Source organism: Zootoca vivipara, chromosome 5 (assembly GCF_965207765.1).
Source record: "Zootoca vivipara chromosome 5, rZooViv2.hap1.1, whole genome shotgun sequence".
NCBI classification, from domain to species: Eukaryota; Metazoa; Chordata; class Lepidosauria; order Squamata; family Lacertidae; genus Zootoca; species Zootoca vivipara.
Genome location: NC_142588.1, coordinates 50,593,680 through 50,612,743, shown reverse-complemented (window position 1 = coordinate 50,612,743; position 19,064 = coordinate 50,593,680). Strand labels below are relative to the sequence as shown.

The 19,064-nt window shown below is 42.6% G+C and overlaps 1 protein-coding gene across 3 annotated transcripts in view; it reads right to left on the bottom strand.

Annotated features, from left to right (window-relative positions):
- SORCS1 (sortilin related VPS10 domain containing receptor 1) overlaps positions 1–19,064 on the bottom strand; it is a 359,672-nt gene that overhangs the window by 327,511 nt on the left and 13,097 nt on the right. The window lies entirely within an intron of this gene.

Below are 19,064 nucleotides of genomic sequence, written 5' to 3'. Positions count from 1 at the left end.
CAAAAGAGTTATACCCTTCCTATGCTTCTAGCTCCAGCATTTTCCAAAAAAGTTGAATTTGTTTCCAACATCAAGGCTATCTAAGCCTTCCATCTTTTCATTTCATTCTTCCACACGCCTTATCTATTTGATTAATAGAGTTAAAGAACAAAAATCCACACTCTCCCAAAATCAACAATTCACAGCATATTAAAAATGAAATCTGTGTAGGCACAGTTTAATTAGGAATGATAGTAATTGTGTGTTTCCAAATTGCAGAGATGACAACGTTTTGCATATGACAAAATAATGTCGCACAGCCATTTTTCTTCCACCTGTCACAAGACCAGCTGAACTTACTTCAGTAAATATGTACTTCAGTAAATATCTACAGTCTTATGAAGTCCAAAAGCCTTTCTCTCTCTCTTGAATAACATGGAAAGCCTACTACCTTGGCTCAATCAGGTGTTGTTTGGGGTCTTTTTGTATAGCTTGTATAGATTGTAGCCCTCTTCCCACCCAACTCAAAGCAACCATGACAACCATGCAGAAGCATAGCAAGCGCAGGTGGTACCTGGTGCGAATAATTTTGTCCCCCCCCACACACACACATTGCAATTTTTGGGAACGTTGCCCAGAGTTGATGAGCTTTTTTTAAGGGAGGGTACCACAAAGTTGACCTTTTTTAGGGAGGGTTGGCTGCGAAACAGATACACCCCGCAGGTTGCACAAATCCGACTGACGATCACATAAAACCATATCAGCACCGCCAGCTGTTGGTGCAAGCGCCGCCCGCCAGAGGGTGCCAAGCTGATGGCCGGGCGTATTTGCATGGTCAGCGGGGCAGATTTTCATGATGCCGATCGCACCGATTGCGAAAATCCACCCGCCAGGGGTGCGAGCACCGCCACGCCGATCCACCCGGAGGGATTTTGTCACACACACCCCTTGGCATGACACCCGGGGCAGACCGCACCCCCCCACACACCCCTTGCGACGCCCCTGCAACCATGACAAGAAACCATAATTCTCACTGCCACAGCTCAAGGCACACTTCGGAGTTTTGCAGCACTTAACTGAATAGTAGTTCCTGGTCATTACAAATCACAATGAAAGGAATCTCTCCTGACAGAATGATAATGTCTGTTGCAAGTCAGGCTCTGAGGCATGCTGACAGAAGCCTTGCCTTTTTTATTGGGATCTGGAAAGAGGGTGGGGTGGGGACTAGGAGAGAGAGAGATATAGTGGTACCTCGGGTTAAGAACTTAATTCGTTTCCCAGACACACAACCATAGCTAATCTTTAACTCAACTTTTTTCCCTCTCACCCTCAAGGGAGGCCATGTGGGTATGTCTACATGATGTGAAAACACCATGATTAATGCAACTTCTTGTTGTGGCCTTAGCTGAGCAGATTAATTGAAATACAGTGGTACCTCGGGTTAAGAACTTAATTCGTTCTGGAGGTCCGTACTTGACCTGAAACTGTTCTTAACCTGAGGTACCACTTTAGCTAATGGGGCCTCCCACTGCCGCACGATTTCTGTTCTCATCCTGAAGCAAAGTTCTTAACCCGAGGTACTATTTCTGGGTTAGTGGAGTCTGTAAGCTGAAGCATATGTAACCTGAGGTACCACTGTACTGTGACTAGAAGGAAAAAACGACCTGCACCAATCCAGGATAAAGAGTTACCCAGAATGTGCCTCAGAAAGGTGAAGAACAAAACGTTTGATATGAAGCAACCCTTTGCAACAGCCTTATATGTTAGATCTGGGAAGGAGGAGGAAACAGTAGCTGTAGGGATCTATTAAAAACACAACAAAGGGAAACTGACAATTAAAAAAAAGCAAAAGTGACCTGGTTTGATTTCATTTCCAAAGCGAAAGGAAGTAATGTTTACTAGCAGCTTGAGGCGCAGAGAAATTTAGCTACATTAAAAGAAAAAGAAAAAAGCATTTCCATGCTGCTAATAAACTGCCTTGCTGTTGGGGAATCTGCTTCTAATCCTGAAAGTGTCCAATTAATTTTTAGCACTTCAGGAGACTCATATTCTTATTTGCATTAACCCAACAAACTGCCTCCCAGTCCTAATTCAAACTACCACCCAGCAACTGCACGATTAAACGCCCTATCATCCACTCCCAAAGGGCTGCTTTAATTTCCTGTTAGTCCCTCGGTGTGGTTTCTAGGCAATAAAGGAGCATGCAGCCATTTCAGACACTGAAAGCCCTAACTGAGCAAACATGTGAAAGAGCGTTTTTCAAAAAAAGGACAGGGTCAACTTAGATTTAACTACTGCACAGTTTTTAGGCAGCTGCTGTGGTTTCTGCATGGAGGCTGGGAAAGCAATGGAGAAGCAAGGCTGACAGCTGCAGACAGACTTCAAAAGACTAGAAAGGCTCATTCCTGGAAACTTAATGTTTTACCTAGAACAGGCGATAGCATAAGAAAGAGCATTGCTCCTGAGAAGAATCTAGCAAATGGAAGAAACATGAGCAAGGCATAATAATAATAATAATAATAATAATAATAATAATAATAATAATAAATTATTTGTACCCCTCCCATCCGGCTGGGTCTCCCCAGCCACTCTGGGCGGCTTCCAGCAAAGATTAAAATAAATAAAATGTCGCAGATTAAAAACTTCCCTGAACAGGGCTGCCTTCAGATGTTTTCTAAATGTCAGGTAGTTGTTTGTCTCTCTGACCTCTGATGGGAGGGTGTTCCACAGGGCGGGTGCCACTACCGAGAAGGCCCTCTGCCTGGTTCCCTGTAGCTTTGCTTCTCGCAGTGAGGGAACCGCCAGAAGGCCCACGGCGCTGGACCTCAGTGTCCGGGCAGAATGATGGGGGGTGGAGATGCTCCTTCAGGTATACTGGGCTGAGGCCGTTTAGGGCTTTAAAGGTCAGCACCAACACTTTGAATTGTGTTCGGAAACGTACTGGGAGCCAACGTAGGTCTTAATATCATAAAGGTTCCAACTCTTGCTCTGGAAGCACTGTCCAAAAAGCAAATATGTCTGAGAACTTGTTGTGTTAGATGTGAGGTCATTTTGTACTAGATCTGGGTTGTGCCCAGAGAAAGGATCCAATAGCAATTGATTTTTGGGGTGTATGAATTTATTATATCTTCCAGTTAAAAAACAGGGACATTGCACAATCTTCCTGCTTTACAATGTATCGAAGATGGTTTATTGGCCTAAGTAAGTCACAGGCAAGTGATTTTTTTTCCTGTTTACATCCCCAAAATATATTCCACACTTCTCAACATTCCTGCATTTGGTGTTATCTTTTCCTCCTTGGATTGAACTGTGGGATCCACTTTCAGATCCAGAAACCTGATTCTGCTACATGAACACATTCTGTACTGGAAATGTTACAGGTCATATAACATCATATTAGGCTTTCTGGTCCATTGTGGTGCAAAAAACAAGACTGGAGCTTTCTTGACCCACAATGAATCCAGCCAATTCCCCAGTTTTGCATTAACCTCTCCAAGAATAACCTATTTTTTGGATGTAAAATTCAATAGATTCAAAAGCTGTTTCAGAGAGAGAGAGAGAGAGAGAGATGTACTGTACAGCACCACATATTACTAGTCTCCAGCTCATGCATTCATATAATTAAAAAAAACTGAAAGGTAAAATTGCAGCTATGACAATCAAAGAATAATTTAAATTCAAAAGTGGGTATAAAGCTGAACATAAGTGAATACAGATGCATCAAAACAGGCAGATGGTACAGCAGAATGCCAGAAATAAAATAAGTAGTATAAAACCTGCAGAGAAAAGGCCACAGTCCAAAGAGAGTCATAATCAGCTATTGCCCCGAAACAGCTAATGGGATGCTCATTTGTATCTATATTTCAAGACAAACTGGATTTCGACCCACATCCCTATCTTATACCACAGTGTAGGTAAAGGTTGTGTTTCAATGACTTGACTCTGAATGTCTCTTCTTTCACCTCCTTTGATATTGGTTCCTGATGCAGCAAGACTGTGCCCAGGATTTAACCAAATAGTAGCCTAACACTATTGTGTTATTCCATGAGAAGAGAAGAATCCTTGGAAAAGACCCTGATGTTGGGAAAGATTGAGGGCACTAGGAGAAGGGGACGACAGAGGACGAGATGGTTGGACAGTGTTCTCGAAGCTACGAACATGAGTTTGACCAAACTGCGGGAGGCAGTGCAAGACAGGAGTGCCTGGCGTGCTATGGTCCATGGGGTCACGAAGAGTCGGACACGACTAAACGACTAAACAAAGCTTAACACTATCCTGTTTCTGCTCAGTTGCTGAATTGAGATAAAGGTCTACCCTCTTCTGTGAAAAAGAAAATACATAAATTGAAGAGTACTGTACTAAATTCCTTTTTTAAATCCAGACCTTCAGATAAAAATGGAAGCTTCAAATGAGTCTTCAGGAAAGACCACAAACAACATATTTCATGAGGAAATAGTTTTTTAAAAAAATGATTCACTTTACCCTTGAGAAAATAAGATGAGAGAGCTGATTGCAGGCTAAAGTTCCCCTGCCAAGGTACTACAATACTTGCCAAGGGAGAATTCAGTTGTTAGCACCCTGCCGCTGCATTTTATCTGCTTATCCCTTCAGAGGTGAGTAATAAGGGATATTTTAAACACCCCATGTTATAAAATCTACTCATGCTTAAAGCCATTCTCTTTAAAATGTGGCTTTCTTTCTTTATCCAGTCCTGTGCTTAAACACACATAAACACAGTTTCGGTTTTATGCTCTACCCTCTTTAAAGTTTGCTTTTCCTAATCTGTGGTAATATCTATACTGCAAACTTATAGCAACTTTTATACCAGTTTAGCTTTGATAACTTCCCGCAAAGAATCCTGGGCATTATGATTAGAGCAGGCATAGGCAAACTCCCCCCCCCCCCCGATGTTTTGGGACTACAACTCCCATCATCCCTGACCACTGGTCCTGTTAGCTAGGGATGATGGGAGTTGTAGTCCCAAAACAGCTGGAGGGCCGAGTTTGCCTATGCCTGGATTAGAGAGTCCTAGCACGCACGCACACACACACACACACACACACACACACACACACACACAGCCTTCACTGTATTACAGTCCCCACAGAGAAAAATTACTATTAAGCAAGCTTAAATGTCTGTTGTAAAGATATGCCCTGTGTGTCAAATGATTACAGCCAGCTGGAATGCTATCTTGATCCTGCTGGAATCAGCCGAGATTAGCAGTTGCTGGAAAGCCAAATGACAATATTCTGGTGTAGGAAATCTAAGTACAAGATGAGTAGATGGCTAAAACGCTCAACTGTATGCTAAAAAGTTAGCTCGAATCTTCTAAGAAACCAGGGATGATAACAGGTGCTAAGCACCATTGGATTAGAAGGCCCGTGTCCTTTGAACCCAGACAGGAGGTACTAGGCATGCAACCTCTATGGAACACCTGGGAATAGTGAGAATTTCCCTGTCTCTTGAGCAGAGGATTTGTGCAAAACCATCAGACAGTTCCTTCCCATGGTCATTTCTTCAGTGTCTGTTTGTATGACATCTGGAAAAATTAATATGCAACAAGGGATACAACATCTTTGTAAACAGTTCAGGAACCGGTGGAGGAGAAGCACCTACTTCCACAAATCACCATTTGGTTGTGGTTCTGGTTATCTAAAGTGCCACTTCTTCTCATATGAACCAACCAGGTTTTAAGATCATCATCTGACATCATGCTCCCTGGTCTCCAGCTGAATGAGGCTCTTTAGTGAGTACCAGAAACAGGGCTTTTTTTCTGTCATGACATGCAGTTGATGGAATTCCCTTTCTTGGGAAACCCAGAACACACACCACTCGCTACGCGGCTAAGAATGCTTTGAAAACCCTTTTTGCTTAGTTTTAATCTGTATGTGCCAGCATGACTCTTAAAGACCACATTTTAGCAGTGTCTTTTGTTATGTGCTAGTCTATTGCTTTTATTGATTATGTCATGTTTATTGCTTTTGAAATATGTGCGCTGCCTTGTAAGGAGCTGTCCTGAAAGGTGAGGTATGAATGAGATAAAATAAAAGAAAGAAACCTTTGAGTTACTATCTCTACAACCTGATTTAAACCATTGATTGACACATCTGCACATGCTTCCTTATCTCTTAGCATTTATATTCATGGTGTGTTTGGCTGCTCTAGGAGACAAGGAAGAGCTTATAAATTGGTACCTCTGGATGCAAACGGGATCCGTTCTGGAGCCCCGTTTGCAACCTGAGCAGTGCGCAACCTGAAGCGCCGAATCTGCGCATGCTCGCTGCGCGATTTGGTGCATGCGCGTGACATCATTTGGCGCTTCTGCACGTGCACTGAATCGCCGAACCCGGAAGTAACCCATTCCGGTACTTCTGGGTTCGGCGCGTTCCTATCCCATGGTGTACGCAACCCGCAGTGAATGTAACCAGAGGTATGACTGTAATGGCTTTCCCACCAGGGTGCCTTCATGCTCAGTGTGCCACTATCCTGCAAAAATCAGTGCACCAATAAGCAGAGGATCCTTCATGGTCAACCAATAGACCACTTTTGCCATGTCCTCAGTGTGCTGCTCCACTCCTGCCTCTGCGAGGAAAAGTTATACGCCAAGGACCCAGGTGGAGTATGCAGCTGAATGCCCTAATCTGAAACTGAGCTGTGGATGAGACTATAGGCATGCATGGCACATTTAATTATGGTGTGCACCCAGGGAATTTCATTCATTCATTCATTCATTTAATTTTAAAGGCAAACATTTACTGAATGCATACTTAGTCATAAATGACATTCTCGAACAAACTGAAGAAACCAAAACTTTACTGAACTTTGGTTTTTCTTAAAAAAAGAACTGAACTTTAGTTTAAAAATACAAACTTCAAAAAATACCAAATGCATGCCTATGGACTCTGTTAACAGAGATGGGTCTTTTGAGGGGCTGCATGCTCAATGTGGCAGCAGTGCATTAAGAGCAGAGGTGCTTTGGTGGGGGACAGGAGATGATGGACCCCTCCAGACTGTCTGTATTTTGCAAGAGGCATTCAAGTACATCCGATGAAATTTGGGTTTACACAATTAAAATGGATCAAAGTGCTCTCCCTCGTCCTATTGCAGTTGTCTGCGCAGAGACAAAATTGTGTGAGACCAGGATTACCTTTGATACATCATTCCTTCCCCACAAATATTTTACAGCATCTCCTAATGGTGGTTAATTTCAAAGGTGCCAGGAAGTGTGTGCCATTTGCTGTATGCCAAGGGATGGCTTTCTTAGCTGTGCATGCCTATAGCAACTGTTTTAATCTGTAATCGACTCTTGATTACAGCCTGATCTGGGCTGAAATCTAAAAATTCTGGCTCAAATTCTTCTCCAGTGCTTCCTACTCTCTTGAGATGGCAGCAGCAAAAAGAAGTACAGATACTGTACCTCTCTCCTTCAGAGGTGTCTTGCTTTCCCATTCAGCACCCAGATTTGTCCCCATTGCTCAAGAGAATGGAGAGCCTCTTCCTTGCTTAGAGCTCTGTGCCTGTATCAGAGCACTCTTTTTCATGCTACTGGCATATATGACAGGGGCGGGGGGAATCAGTATATTTTTCTGATGCTATCATCCACCTAGCAAGAGTGGAAGTGCCATTTCCATTCCTACTCCTGCCTCTTTTCAAATAGCAGAAGAAGTACCTGATTAAACTAATAAGCATAATTTTCTAAATTTATCCCTCGTGTATGAAACACTACCAAAATCAATGGTCCACTAAGCACCAGTATCTCTTTATGTAACACACACACACACACACACTGGAGGTCAAAATGTAAGATTATAATGATTCCGCTGGGCCTTAAAATCTATTAGTGAAAAACCAGAAACTGAACTAGCGGACGGTAATGACGCAAATTATAGCTAGCTTTTGGAGTGCAAAGAAGGAAGGAGGGGAAACGTGCCTTTTTCAGTTAGGCATATTTATTTCAGAGCATTTTGTAGGCTGCTTAAAGAAACAGGATCACAGAATTTTTAACGGCATCTTCCGTAGAAATAAATGCTGGAATTAAGTGTCCTTCAGACATCACTTAATTGGCTCAAGTGAACTACTGCACACAGCATTATACGGTTTGCTTCTGTTGTTTTGGAAATACTTGCTCCTGGAGGAGCAATCAGACTCTATCCTTTATTCCACTCACAGGAACTCCTTCTTTGGGTCATCCACTAAACTCCTGTTTTGAGTGTTCAAATCCTGCATGTTATTAGAATTGCAGGGACGGAGGGCTAGCCCCACCCCGGTTGCTATCCTCACTGCTTCCCATGAGCTGGGTGCAAATGAATGAAGCAGAGAGCCTTCTCTGTTCATGTAGACTCCATGTACGGTTTAGATCCCTGGAAGGTCAGGGTTCAAAATCATGTGTCTACATGAGTGAAAAAGGCCCGTTCAGCTTCTGGAACGCAGCAGGATTAACAACTGGGGAGTGAGGGAGCTATCTGATCCAAACCTGAATCAGGAAACTGGACTGGTTTTCTAACATCTGGCCTTTGAATCCAACTGAGCTGCATACAATATATGTCTTATGTTGCAATTCTAAACAGTCTTGTGCATGTTGACTCAAAGTCTTACTGTGTTCAATGGGAAGCTCTCTGGTAAATAGACTTCTGAAACTCCCTAGAAGTAGGGATGGAGAAGAAATACGATCCAGCTTGAATTTAAAGGTGAACTTACCTCATCTCTATTTTTTGAATAACAATATGCAAACTGAAAGAAACCCTTCCAAGTTCGCACTTCTCTGAATTTTGAAATGTATTTCTCCAGCCTGGTACAAAAATGCATATGCCTGGGTAAAGTATGCCTATAAATACACATATTAGTGAAAATAGCATATACAAACATATTATATCGGAGAAATTGCTCTGCAAAGTGTGGACAAAGCTGCATACAAAAATGTGTCTCTGAGGGGGGGAAATTCTTAAAATGCTGGTAAATTTTCATGATAGCTTAACAAAATATCCCCAACTGATGTGGAAATGTGAAAAGCTGGACTTAAGACTGAAAAAATGAGAAACTGGGTGAAAGAAAAACTGACAGATTGTCCCGACTCTTCTTAGGAGTAAGCTTCAATGTTTGGTGTGACTTACTTAAGAGCTCACTGTGACTTACTTCCAGGGATTTTCTTCTGCCAAAACATGCCACAGCAGTTTTGGCACCTTATTTTCCCCTGCTTTGTCCAAGAAGTGCACTCGTCCAGCAAAGGAAGTCCCCAAGTGATGAAGTGTGCAAGATGGCGGCCGAAGCGGCCTGAGCGGGAAGGGACAAGCATCTTGTCAGGTGGTTTTGGCTTCAAGATATCACTGGCGTCTGCGTTGACGACTGAGGTGGTGAGTAAACATGCTTTGGACTTGCATGGTTAAAATACTAAAATATGTTTCTCATCATTGTTGAATATTAAATCAGTTTTGGGTTTGGACTATGTGAGCAAAGGAAGAAAGCAGCTGTGATTGTTTTGTTTTTTTTCAATGGTTTCCTCTCAGGTTCTCCCAGTGGAATGGATTAAACTCCCAAAGTGCTGGATTCACTCAACATTTATTCTAGCTCTTTACATCTGGGGGCAGGTGTCCCCATCTGTTGTAATTTCCTGTGTCTGTTCTGTTTGATTGCTACACTCTTATCTGTGAAGAAGCAAATCCTTTCCTTGTCCTCTCCAGGCCAAGACAATAACAATAGCTCTCCAGCGACTCTTCAACAAAACCCAATCCCTGCCAAATTCAAGAGGGTAAACAAAATTCGTCTCCTCTGGCATGGTTTCTCCAATCTAATGTATGTAATTACCTGTATCCCTTATGATGCCCTTGTTTACAGATTAAAGCTACAAATCTAATGGCAGAAATATAATTAGAACAGATGGATTTTTTTTTTAAAAAAAAATGCATGCTAGTTGTTTTCTTTAGTTGCTCCATGAACACCCGTGAGAGGCCCTGGGTTGCCTTTGAATTTCAGGACTGGGCCAATGAAGCAAACAGATGACAACACAAAGAAGTGATCTACACTCATCTCTCCTTTTATGGCCTTCTACATTTGTGACCTTGTACACATGGTATCAGCTCAGAAACAGTGAGTCACCATCCCACCTCTTCACTTTAGAGACATTAGTAGCGGTGCTTACTTTTCATTGTTGTTGTGCAGTTTGTTTATAAACTAATCTGAGCCTGTGAAAAAGATCCCTGCAGAAAGTAGTTTTCGATCATATGGGTCTTTGCTCTCCAGGCAGGCCTACTGGCACCTTATTGCTATACCCTGGTCCCCACACTATGGGTGTTTGAATGCAATTATCACAAATAATTTCCACTTTTCTAAACTCTCCCTTGCTTAGCTCAGACAATACTTTTCAATAGCTTACTTAGCTTTACTGGAGCAAGGGAATGGTTAGCACAAAAAAAAACCTCAAAAATATTCCATCATTATTCCCCACGTTCATTTTAAAAATGTATTCTGGTGATGGAGGTGGGTGGAATGAAATGTTGCATTTCATCTGAAGATTATACTGAACATTTCTGGGGTAAAAGAAAATAAGTTTTACTCAAGAGACACTTTAGGCAATATAACCTGTACTCCCACAGATGACCATCTGTTTAGAATCGCAGTGTGCTGGTGCCTAAAGAAAGTGAATGCAGAAAATTAACCAGAAGTTCTACACTTTACTTTTGAGCTGTATGTAAATGAGCTCTCTAAATTCTCCACCCTGGGAGCACCTTTTACCCACATTGATTGGTATGACAGCTGCTGTTGTCCATGGACTAGGAGAGTTTGGCCACAGTAGTCCAAGCACTGGTGACTTCCAGTGTGGATTACAATGCTTTTTCTGTGGGGCTTTCCCCTGTGTTTGGTCTGGAAATTGCAGCCAGTAGCAGAATGTTGCAGCATGATGGCTGACAGGAGTGAGACACCATCAGATTTTGACACCCCTGGCTCAAAAATGCATACTGACTGCCAATTTCGTACCAGGCAAAATCCAATGTATTACTCTTACAATGTAAAACCCATAACAGCTTGGGTCCAGTCTACTTGATGGGTTGCCTTACCCAATATATGCACAGAAGAAGAAGAAGAAGAAGAAGAAGAAGAAGAAGAAGAAGAAGAAGAAGAAGAAGAAGAAGAAGAAGAAGAAGAAGAAGAAGAGGAGTTTGGATTTGATATTCCGCTTTATCACTACCCGAAGGAGTCTCAAAGCGGCTAACAATCTCCTTTCCCCTCCTCCCCCACAACAGACACCCTGTGAGGTGAGTGGGGCTGAGAGACTTCAGAGAAGTGTGACTAGTCCAAGGTCACCCAGCAGCTGTATGTGGAGGAGCGGAGACGTGAACCCGGTTCCCCAGATTACGAGTCTACCTCTCTTAACCACTACACCACACTGGCTCTCTTGACAACTATGGTTTCTGGAACTGGCATTTTTACAAGTGCCACCCAATGCCTGTTCTGCGCTCATAAGGAATCAGTATTTCCGTGTGACAGCACCTACACTGTGGAACTCCCTGCTCACAGATATTAGACAAGCTCCTTTGTTGTAATGTTGCTGATGTCTGTAAAAGCTTGTGTTTTGTTTTGTTTTGTTTTCGCAAGCCTACTCGGATATGTAAAGCCTCCTCCCACTCAAAAAATCCAATATGTGTGTATATTTCTTTTTATTAATATATATGTATTTATTTCCTGGTAAAGGTTAATTATACTATATAAGCATATGCAGATGAGCATAGAAAAATATGAAATGCTTTCCTTGTGTTATCAATTTCATTTGACATAAACCTTAATAGGATTTACTTTAGTCCGGGCTTCATCAACTTCGGCCCTCCAGATGTTTTGAGACTACCATTCCTATCATCCCTGCCCACTGGTCCCGCTAGCTAGGGTTCATGGGAGTTGTAGGCCAAAAACATCTAGAGGGCCGAGGTTGAGGAAGCCTGCGTTTATTCTCTTCATTTCAGTGGAACAGTTTTGGACGTGCCAGAGAGGCAGCCCCATTTCTTACAGATACCAATATGTTTGCAGTAAACTCAGAAAATCCAAGAGTCTACCCCAAATGACAGATACTCTGGTCACTGGCCAACTCAGTATGAATGAATCCTTTGACATAGTCCATGTAGATTAACCCCACTGATAATCAAGGCCATCTTCCAAAGCTCTATGCTGGGAAGATCAAGCAGATGACTGTGGTACATGGCTTATGATGAGGTTGACCTACGTCTTTGCCAGCTTACTTTTATAGGATAGGGGCATGATAAGGATTCCTCACTGGGATGTCTTCAGTGTAGTTCCCTGCCCACTACCCACCCTGCTGAACACCGAGTAATAAAGCATATCAGACAAACAGCAGCACAAAATCTTCCATGGCGTGGATTAGATGCACCAATTAGGTAGCTCCTGATTTTCTGCAAGTTTGTTCCCTCCAGAGCCTGGTAGCAAACTCCAGTGGGTTATGAGGGCAAAAGGCAGCTGCAGAAAGATGCCTGCCTTGCATGTTACGAGGATTATTAGTGGGGCAGGGAAAATGCTCCTTAAGATTTATGTGCTTCAGGGCAGCACTCTAGCTATTTATGAGAGACTGTACACAGCTATTTACTATGCAATAAAAAGAAAGTAATTATCATCTGCATCATTTACTGCACTTGCTCCAGCTGAAATACTGAGCACCAAGACTTTGCAGTGACCTCCTGTATATTTTGTGATAGGCATCACTTGTCTCACACTTTTTGTGCTGTTTTCAGCTAAATTAGCATTTATTTATTCCATATGGTCTCTGCCTCCATCTTTTTTTAACTAACCAATGATGAAATGTTGTTGTTTAGTCGTTTAGTCGTGTCCGACTCTTCGTGACCCCATGGACCATAGCACGCCAGGCACTCCTGTCTTGCACTGCCTCCCGCAGTTTGGTCAAACTCATGTTCGTAGCTTCGAGAACACTGTCCAACCATCTTGTCCTCTGTCGTCCCCTTCTCCTAGTGCCCTCAATCTTTCCCAACATCAGGGTCTTTTCCAAGGATTCTTCTCTTCTCATGAGGTGGCCAAAGTATTGGAGCCTCAGCTTCACGATCTGTCCTTCCAGGGAGCACTCAGGGCTGATTTCCTTAAGAATGGATAGGTTTGATCTTCTAGCAGTCCATGGGACTCTCAAGAGTCTCCTCCAGCACCATAATTCAAAGGCATCAATTCTTCGACGATCAGCCTTCTTTATGGTCCAGCTCTCACTTCCATACATCACTACTGGGAAAACCATAGCTTTAACTATACGGACCTTTGTCGGCAAAGTGATGTCTCTGCTTTTTAAGATGCTGTCTAGGTTTGTCATTGCTTTTCTCCCAAGAAGCAGGCGTCTTTTAATTTCGTGACTGCTGTCACCATCTGCAGTGATCAAGGAGCCCAAGAAAGTAAAATCTCTCACTGCCTCCATTTCTTCCCCTTCTATTTGCCAGGAGGTGATGGGACCAGTGGCCATGATCTTGGTTTTTTTGATGTTGAGCTTCAGACCATATTTTGCGCTCTCCTCTTTCACCCTCATTAAAAGGTTCTTTAATTCCTCCTCGCTTTCTGCCATCAAGGTTGTGTCATCTGCATATCTGAGGTTGTTGATATTTCTTCCGGCAATCTTAATTCCGGCTTGGGATTCATCTAGTCCAGCCTTTCGCATGATGAATTCTGCATATAAGTTAAATAAGCAGGGAGACAATATACAACCTTGTCGTACTCCTTTCCCAATTTTGAACCAATCAGTTGTTCCATATCCAGTTCTAACTGTAGCTTCTTGTCCCACATAGAGATTTCTCAGGAGACAGATGAGGTGATCAGGCACTCCCATTTCTTTAAGAACTTGCCATAGTTTGCTGTGGTCGACACAGTCAAAGGCTTTTGCATAGTCAATGAAGCAGAAGTAGACGTTTTTCTGGAACTCTCTAGCTTTCTCCATAATCCAGCGCATGTTTGCTATTTGGTCTCTGGTTCCTCTGCCCTTTCGAAATCCAGCTTGCACTTCTGGGAGTTCTCGGTCCACATACTGCCTAAGCCTGCCTTGTAGAATTTTAAGCATAACCTTGCTAGCGTGTGAAATGAGCGCAATTGTGCGGTAGTTAGAGCATTCTTTGGCACTGCCCTTCTTTGGAATTGGGATGTAGACTGATCTTTTCCAATCCTCTGGCCATTGCTGAGTTTTCCAAACTTGCTGGCATATTGGGTGTAGCACCTTAACAGCATCATCTTTTAAAATTTTAAATAGTTCAGCTGGAATATCATCACTTCCACTGGCCTTGTTATTAGCAATGCTTTCTAAGGCCCATTTGACTTCACTCTCCAAGATGTCTGGCTCAAGGTCAGCAACCACACTACCTGGGGTGTATGAGACCTCCATATCTTTCTGGTATAATTCCTCTGTGTATTCTTGCCACCTCTTCTTGATGTCTTCTGCTTCTGTTAGGTCCTTACCACTTTTGTCCTTGATTATGGTAATCTTTGTACGAAATGTTCCTTTCATATCTCCAATTTTCTTGAACAGATCTCTGGTTTTCCCCATTCTATTGTTTTCCTCTATTTCTTTGCATTGCTCATTTAAGAAGACCCTCTTGTCTCTCCTTGCTGTTTTTTGGAAATCTGCATTCAGTTTCCTGTATCTTTCCCTATCTCCCTTGCATTTTGCTTGCCTCCTCTCCTCCGCTATTTGTAAGGCCTCGTTGGATAGCCATTTTGCTTTCTTGCATTTCCTTTTCCTTGGGATGGTTTTCGTTGCTGCCTCCTGTATAATGTTACGAGCCTCCATCCATAGTTCTTCAGGCACTCTGTCCACCAAATCTAAATCCTTAAACCTGTTCCTCACTTCCACTGTGTATTCATAAGGGATTTGATTCAGATTGTATCTTACTGGCCCAGTGGTTTTTCCTACTTTCTTCAGTTTAAGCTGGAATTTTGCTATAAGAAGCTGATGATCTGAGTTACAGTCAGCTCCAGGTCTTGTTTTTGCTGACTGTATAGAGCTTCTCCATCTTTGGCTGCAGAGAATATAATCAATCTGATTTCGATGCTGCCCATTTGGTGATATCCATGTGTAGAGTCGTCTCTTGTGTTGTTGGAAGAGAGTGTTTGTGATGACCAGCTTGTTCTCTTGACAGAACTCTATTAGCCTTTGCCCTGCTTCATTTTGAACTCCAAGGCCAAACTTGCCAGTTGTTCCTTTTATCTCTTGATTCCCTACTTTAGCATTCCAATCCCCTGTAATGAGAAGAACATCCTTCTTTGGTGTCATTTCTAGAAGTTGTTGTAGGTCTTCATAGAATTGGTCAATTTCACTTTCTTCAGCACCGGTAGTTGGTGCATAAACTTGGATTACTGTGATGTTAAAAGGTCTGCCTTGGATTCGTATCGAGATCATTCTGTCATTTTTGAGATTGCATCCCATTACAGCTTTTGCCACTCTTTTGTTGACTATGAGGGCCACTCCATTTCTGCTACAGGATTCTTGCCCACAGTAGTAGATATGATAGTCACCCGAACTGAATTCGCCCATTCCCTTCCATTTTAGTTCACTGATGCCCAGGATGTCGATATTTATTCTTGTCATCTCATTTTTGACCACATCCAGCTTACCTCCACTCATGGTTCTTACATTCCAGGTTCCTATGCAATATTTTTCTTTACAGCATCGGACTTTCCTTTCGCTTCCAGGCATATCCGCAACTGAGCGTCCTTTTGGCTTTGGCCCAGCCGCTTCATCAGCTCTGAATCTACTTGTACTTGTCCTCCGCTCTTCCTCAGTAGCATGTTGGACGCCTTCCGACCTGAGGGGCTCATCTTCCAGCGTCATAACTTTTATATGCCTGTTGTCTTTGTCCATGGAGTTTTCTTGGCAGGGATACTGGAGTGGCTTGCCAGTTCCTTCTCCAGGTGGATCACGTTTAGTCAAAACTCTCCACTATGACCTGTCCATCTTGGGTGGCCCTGCATGGCATAGCTCATAGCTTCTCTGAGTTATTCAAGCCCCTTCGCCACGACAAGGCATTGATCCATGAAGGGGCATTGATCCATGAAGGGGAATGATGAAATACTGAACACCATGATGAAATACTGAACACCAAGACTTAGCAGTGCCCTCTTGTATGTTTTTGTGATGGGGAGGAAGACTTCTAGTTTCAGGAGGAAGAAAGCTTATACTAACTGTAACATTGCACAGCTGAGATGCTCTCACCTCCAGGCACTCTTGGATGAGATAGATTTCAGCTGAAGTCCAGGCCCACCCTTGACACTGATACCAGCTGACCACCCTGTATGATTACTGATATCATGAGAAAGATGGGGGGGTGTCCCTGTTGATTCAATGTCCAAGTGCATTTCTATACTCAATACTGTATCCTTCTGGGGAAACTGTATATGTTGGAATCAAGTATGGAAGCACCTATTAAAGCCTGGTCCATCCCAGCCCTGCATGGGAGATGGGACAAAGTCCATCCTGCCCCATTTCTGCACAGATTTTAAATGGAAACCCCTTTTAAAAAACCAAGTGGCTACTTTTTTAAGTACTTAGGAGGTGTTCCAAAGGCTACAAGTTGCCTCTGTTATTCTAAAAAGGATTGCTGTCCTTTCAAACTGGATAATCCAGTTGATCACAACATGAAGAAATGTGAGGCTTCTTTCACCTCACATGCTGGGAGTGTAATTGAGAAAAGTCTCTCAGGGACTGATGGGATTTGATGATGTTCATTCACTCTCAGGAAGAATTGTATGGAGGAAAACATGGCTGCTGGTGGTATTTACAACCCCCTTTCCCTGTTTAATCTTTCAGCTAAGGAACCACCCAGGTTGGCCATGTCTGTTCCCCTGAATTGATTACCAGCCAAGGGGCCTTTGGCTACTAGGAAATTTCTCTTAAAGCACAGATTACCTAAGGCTGTTTCCTTTTAATCTGCAAATGTATCTTCCACATACCACAGAATGGGCAAAAAGTGACAAAAATCTTCGCACCTATACTTATCCCGTGAGTGACATTTTTTTTATGAATCAAGAAAGTAACAGGACATAATGCTGTCTCCAGCTGTTGCCGCCTGCCACATTATAGTAACGATCTCAGCTTCCTGACTGCAATTCGGGTTGCTTAAATCATTGTTTCTGTTGCAATGTGTCCATCACAGGAAAGCATCCCAGCAACAGTGTCAATACTCTTTGTCAATACTGCACAGAAAGAGGGTGGAAAAAGCTGGTGAACAGAATAAGTTCTTTTTTTATATAATGAAGTGGGCAAGGAAAAGGGCAAACCATATTCTAGTTGGGGATATGAACAGAGCCTAGCTGCCAAATCTAGTCTAGAAAATTGCTGGCTTTGCTGTGAAGAAAATTTTGGAGCCAGTAAAGCGAGATGAGTGCTGCAACCCTAGGAGATGTGTGGAGCCCAGCAATGGGTTCTGCACATTGAATTTTGTTTCCTTTTGAAGTAACCATTTCTGCAGCTTTTGATAATCTGCAAAAGGTTTTTAGGCTAATCTACTCCATATTTTGTTGTTTCTATGCCCTGGTAACTTACTTTCAGTAAATCAGGATGCCTCTGTGCAATCAATCAATGGGTCTTAGGGCAGAGGAGTGGCATTGTGGTGGCAGAGCCCACCTCTGCTTTACACACTTTGCTTGCCATGACAGCAATGTACTTCCGTGCCTTTACCAGGTTACAATCATGTGTAAGGTGCCAAACAGCATGACTGTCCCAAGACACTTCATGAGGCAAATGACAAAATGGTACACACATACATTCATTCCACGTAAAGTTAGCTAACTGGTCTGTATCCTCACTAACGGATCTGACACATTCATTCATTCATTCCCCCAAGGTGTCAAATGATTTGATGCATTTTTTGCAGTTTGAACTCCCAATATTTATTTTCTTGACTTATTCTTGAAAATTGGGTAGATGAGATTGATATATAAATACGTTGAAGAAGAAGAAAGTTTTAAAATGGGGGTCCTTTTTTTTAACCTTAGAATATCAGGAGACCAAATTCTAGCACACTCTGCAGTCATCTAGTTACCTAAATGTAGTTCTGATTTATTGCACTGCAAATAGGCAGGACAGCCTGTTGCTCTGCCTTCTGCTGTTATGCCAGTCTAGAGAAAAGCACGTTCAAGTGGATTTTCTCTAGGTCATCTATCTATATTTGCTGCAGGAAGTGCAGATGAGCTCCGCGGGTGAATAACTGAGAATTTCCACAAGAGTGCTAGTCAGTCATCCCCACTGGGCCAGCCTCATGGCTGTTTCAGCCCTAGCCTTTACGCAGTTCACTAGCTGAATTTGTGTCACTACTGACTACATAGTCATGTGAAGTAATCTTCACTCAGATATTTCTGTCTTGATGCTGCAGCCTGAGTACAACCAGGGCAACATTGCCTTCCTGAGACTGCAGGCAGGTCAAAAGAGAGGGAATTGGACTACTCTAAAATCTCAATAGCAAAAAAAAAAGGAACAAAGCTGCTTTTGAAATGAAATCTATTGACTTTCGCATTATCACAGGACAATGTGCCTTTGGCTTGGAAACAACAAGTCACACTATGCTGAATAATTTCCATGTAATGATATACTTAAGCCTCTTTTTACTTTTGCAAGCCTGAGTAAAAATTCTGCGGAAAGCAAATTGCATTTCCAGGTCAAATCTCCGCGGTCATAATAATACGATCTTGACAATAAATGTTATCATTATCACTAGCAAAAGGCACCTATGTATAAATTGTACCAAGATAGGTCCCCCCCCCACACACTATATATATATATATATATATATATATATATATATATATATGATATTCATTTGAGCATAAAATTGAATTTGAAGTCACCTATCTCAATGTCCTTTTGTAAGTTTACTGGCCAAAATTCGATGTGCCACCAATCTCTCACCTTCCATTCTGCTCAATTCACTACACATCATCGTTGTGATGCCCTGCAGTGTCCCCTAGACTCAGTGCCCAGTGAGGCAGGACTGGCTGCACTGCCCTAAATCTGCCTCTGGAGAGGGAGTTCTCAATGGCTAAATCTCATCCATTGAGAATGGAAGCTATTCTAGCCTGTGGTAAGTTCCTTCCCGATTCCCTGTATC